Source organism: Pygoscelis adeliae, unplaced genomic scaffold (genome assembly GCF_000699105.1).
Source record: "Pygoscelis adeliae isolate BGI_AS28 unplaced genomic scaffold, ASM69910v1 Scaffold154, whole genome shotgun sequence".
In the NCBI taxonomy this organism is placed as follows: Eukaryota; Metazoa; Chordata; class Aves; order Sphenisciformes; family Spheniscidae; genus Pygoscelis; species Pygoscelis adeliae.
In genome coordinates this window covers 3913054-3918094 of record NW_008825113.1, presented here as the reverse complement: position 1 = coordinate 3918094, position 5041 = coordinate 3913054, and positions in this window count along the sequence as shown.

Here is a 5041-nt window from a genome sequence, read left to right as displayed (position 1 = left end):
GGCTTTTGCTTTGCCCATTAAACTGTCTTTATCTCAACCCACCAGTTTTCTCACTTGTACCCTTCCGATTCTCTCCCCCATCCCGCTGGAGGGGGAGTGAGCGAGCGGCTGGGTGGGGCTTAGTTGCCGGATGGGGTTAAACCATGGCACATATTATAGTCTGATGTGACTGGGTAACTAGTCTCTTTAGTAGCAAAGTGAAGTGCTGCTTTTAAAGATAAAGACGTCATTGACAAGCAAACATGTATATAGAGTCTCCGTTGGTGTAGCTAGCTCCAATTGTGCAAACTCTGAATTGGCTTCAGAAACCATGCCACTTTTAAAATCTGAGTACATTTTGGGTTCTTTTTACTTCCTCCTGAGGTTCTGAGTTTACCCTGTAACTATGAGGGCTAGACTTTTTCTTTTCCTTTCTTTCTTTGCCAGAACCTTAACTTTCATGACAAAGTCATATGTTTCCTGGAGCTAGGCCTTTCGGAAAATCAGTAAATGTGTCTAACCCAGCAATAAAAGGACAGCAAGCCCCTACCCACTCCCTCAACTACTGCCCCTTTCTCTGCAGGAAACACCACCCCTGGCTTCTTCAGTTTGGAGTAAATATCACTTTATACACTTGCCCCACTCTTCCACTTTCCCTTCTCCAGTTGTCTCTCTTGCCCACCTCCCAGCCTGCCCCCTCTTGGCTGGCATCCTCCTCCCTCCCCTCCCATCCTTGCATTTTGGATGTTTTCCAGCCTCAGGTGTAGGGGCAGCCTCTAGACTATGTTATTCTGTGGGAAGACTCCCAGCCTTTCCCCTGGTGCTGCCGAGTTTATTTGCGCTGGGAGCAATGGCAGTAAGGACAAATTCTGGAATGAAAAAGTTGATGGAGGGCTGTTAAATGCAAAGATTAAATGCTAGACTGCCAGCAGCTGGTAGGGCAGACCCAGGGGGTGTCGCTGCAGGCTTTCTCTGAGCTCCTTCCCGCATCATCTGCCACCAGCTGCTGTGAGATGGGGTGCTGACTGGGACCTCGCTTTGACCAGCTTCAGCTCCTTTAATGTTCCCAATGATGAGGAGCAAGTGGTGGGCACCACCTCTGAGGCGGGAGCCGAGCAGTGCCGTCCCTGCCCTATCGCAGCCTGTTACTAGTATTTCCCACAGTAGGAAAGCGTGGTACAGTCACAGAAATGATGTTGTGGCTGTCAGCTTGAGATCCTAACAGGGTTAGGAAAAAGAACCAAATTTTAGAGAAAGACCACGGGTTGTAGGGGCTTCAGGTTTGCGTATATTTGTCCAAAGACAATTTGGCCATAACTTTTGGAAAAGCAGGGCGTGCACAGGTCTAGCTGGGTCGTCTCACCTGCTTCAACCTCAAGGAACTAATCAACTAATCCAGGGTGAGGAATGAAAAGGCAGGTGCTCAGTCTTGGGCCAGGGTTGATGTGTTTTGCTTTAAGAGCAGAGTGGAATACTCTAGAGGCTGTTGACTAATTAAAAGAATGTAGAAGTTTTGCTACATTTTCTGAGTTCACAAAGAAAATAGGACCATCGGTCAGTGAACTATGCTGCCTGGTGTGTTTAGGGGTTGCCATTGAAAATCTGGCTTAGGGAGTGAAAAGTATGAGTGCCACTGCTGCTGGAGCTCATAAAGGTACGTCTGGTTGGCTTTTCCTGCAGCAGATGTCGTGTCAACCTGGATGTGACCTTTCTCTTTCTGGAGGAGACCGGAGCATAGGTGTTAGGCATGCAAAAAATGTTTGCAGCTGGAGATAGGGATAGGGCAAACTTCTCTTTTATCATAAACCAGTGCAAAACTTTTTTCATGATTAGAATAAAAATGCATTGTGCTGTAGCTTTGTGGTGCCTGAGGTGATGTTGAAATATGTGCTAACCTGTGCTTTATCTTGAAATAAGCTAAAACTCATCCCAAAGGCTTTTTTTGGTTCTAAATTATAGTGAATGTGAACATACATATGTCTATATGGACTTACATACGCACTTCTGACATGTAAACATTAATTTGCAGTTGCTGAGATGGGGACATATATTATGTCCTCAATATGTATATTGAGAGGCCTTTGGACACTTACAGCTTCTGATCTTTTGGCTTAAGTAAGTGTTACTTTTCTTCGGAAGGCTTGGTTATTTAACCAGGTAGATCGTCAAAAGCAACTGATGACCGAGATCTCTGCTTTGATTTCTTGGCTATATAGTTTAGCATTAAAGAAGCCTGTTAGGGCTTGATAAACGGGAGCTGTAATGGCAACCGATGAGCTTCAAGTCACTGCTGTGCATAACCCACTTCCTTCAGCTCCAGAGCGCCAGCTAACCAACCCAGACAGTAATTATAAAGAAAAAAAGCAAAGGTCTGAGGAAATGGCATGCAGACAAGGCCAGCAAACGCACGGGACTATTACTCATTCAAAACGAAAGGACAGAAAAGGGAAACTGGGTGATTTAAGCGTCAGTTCCTGTCCTTGTCCTGGTTTCGGCAGGGATAGAGTTAATTTCCTTCCTAGTAGCTGGTACAGTGCTGTGTTTTGAATTTAGGATGAGAACAATGTTGATAACACACCCATGTTTTAGTTGTTGCTGAGCAGTGCTTACACTAGGCAAGGCCTTTCCAGCTTCCCATGCTCTGCCGACTGAGAAGGCTGGAGGTGCACAAGAAGCCGGGAGGGGGCTCAGCCAGGACAGCTGACCCAAACTGGCCCCAGGGACATTCCATACCGTGTGACGTCATGCTCAGTACATAAACTGGGGAAAGCTGGCCGGGGGGGCCGCTGCTCGGGGACTGGCTGGGCATCGGTCGGCGGGTGGTGAGCAATTGCACTGTGCATCACTTGGTTTTGTATATTATTATTATTATTTTATTCTATTTCAATTATTAAACAGTTTTTATCTCAACCCACGAGTTTTCTCACTTTTACCCTTCCACTTCTTTCCCCCATCCCACTGGTGGGGGGGTGAGCGAGCGGCTGCGTGGTGCTCAGTTGTCAACTGGGGTTAAACCACGACAGTTCTTTTGGCGCCCAACGTGGGGCTCGAAGGGTTTGAGATAATAACAGATTAAACGGAGTGTATTAAGGAACTTATATCTGTTAATATTCGTGAGTCACAATGTTAGTTTCTCTGTTTTCGATATTGATTTGTATAATCTGCATCGTGCTCTTTCTTTTGCTGTATGTGTTAAAGATTGGTGTTGGTCTATGCAGTTTTCTGTGGTCTGCAATGATTAGTGATGTCTCGCTTGTGAGGTTTGTTTTTAGAACATTGACCTTGACACTAGTGTGGTATGTAAGCTTTGCAATAAGGCCGTTACTGTACCACGGACACCATTTTGTGGAGACAGCTAGCAATTACAGTAACTTTTCTGAGAGTTTTTTTTCGGAGGAAATGCAGAATGGCAATGTCACTACTTTCTTCTATGAAGCAGGGCTCCATCACGTGTAACGGTGACTTGGGAAGACAAACGCCATCGCTCCAAACGTCCCCCCCTTCCTTTTTCTTCCCCCAGCTTTATATACTGAGCATGACGTCACACGGTATGGAATGTCCCTGGGGCCAGTTTGGGTCAGCTGTCCTGGCTGTGCCCCCTCCCGGCTTCTTGTGCACCTCCAGCCTTCTCAGTCGGCAGAGCATGGGAAGCTGGAAAGTCCTTGCCTAGTGTAAGCCCTGCTCAGCAACAACTAAAACGTCGGTGTGTTATCAACAGTGTTCTCATCCTAAATCCAAAACACAGCACTGTACCAGCTACTAGGAAGGAAATTAACTCTATCCCCGCCGAAACCAGGACAGGTGCTTATGCTCAAACCCTCTGAGCAGGACATGCACAGGCACCTGTATCCAGACAATCATGGACCCAAAAGGTCAGGGCCCGAAGTTCACCAACAGTACGGCTGTGGGTGAAGATGGTGCTGTCAGGGACTTTGCGTTTCAAGTAGCGCCAGCCCTGACATTAGCAGTAGGAAGGTGCGCAGGGTAGGAGCACGCAGGAGTCTTCCTACGAGGGTCTTCCAGGAAGAGTGAACGGCGTGTTTGGGGCTAGTCAAAGCTGTAGTGAGATATATTATTTTCCCAAGAGGGTTTTTCTCAGAGTCGGCGTAAATGCCGTTGATTTGTGTGGGCTTTGGAACAGCCTTCCTTGTGTGTAAATCGTATATGAATTTAATAAACACAAAATCACTGCTTTGGTCTTAATATTACTGCAGACACAAACTGAGTATGTAGAAATACGCAGAACCGGTGAAACGGTTCCTGAACCGTCACCGGCAAAAAGGAAAGCTGTAAATCTTGAGAGGTTAATGTGGAAAAGCTAATGCCTTTTCCACAGACAAAGGTTTAGAAAAATCTGTACCCTACATCTTTAAAATCATAAAATTACAAAATGAAGAATCAGTTAGTAGCTCATGAGATGAGAAAACAAGGGATATTATTCCTGAAAGACCATGGTAGCGTAACCTATATCTAATCATGTGCTTTAGCTCTCTGGATACTGCTTTTGCACAAAATGCTTCTGTCCTGGAAACGTTTCAGCAGCTAATCAGCAGTACGAAATGTGGCCGTGGTGACTGTCAGGTTGCCGGATGGACCGTGCTTCGGCACGTTCAATTATTTCCTCCTCCTTTTGCCCTCACAGTTGAAACTGTTGAAACTCTTTTCTGCTTTACTGACTCAAGCAAAATACCCTTGGAAACGTGACTATTTTGGGTCTATAAAAAGCATGAAAAAATTCTGCTTTCTCAACAAAATGAAGTGAGAAAAGGAATTTAAAGTTGGGGGCTTTTAATAGAAAAGTTTAATTTGTTTAGCAATTAAGTATCCGTTTCCAGTGGTTTTTTTTTAATTTTGGTCTTTAAATCCAGACAAATTTGGGCTTATTTTTTGTTTTACAAAGAAAGAAAAACTAAAGGCATCAAAGCAGTCCGGGCTGAAATGCTCTAAACGTGTGTGTGGGGGTAATGTCCCCTCGCTCTCCTGTCCAGGCGACGAGTAAATTCAGGCATTCCTTTTGATTTCATTCCTGCATTGTTTTGGTCCCCCCTCTCCGAAGGTGCCC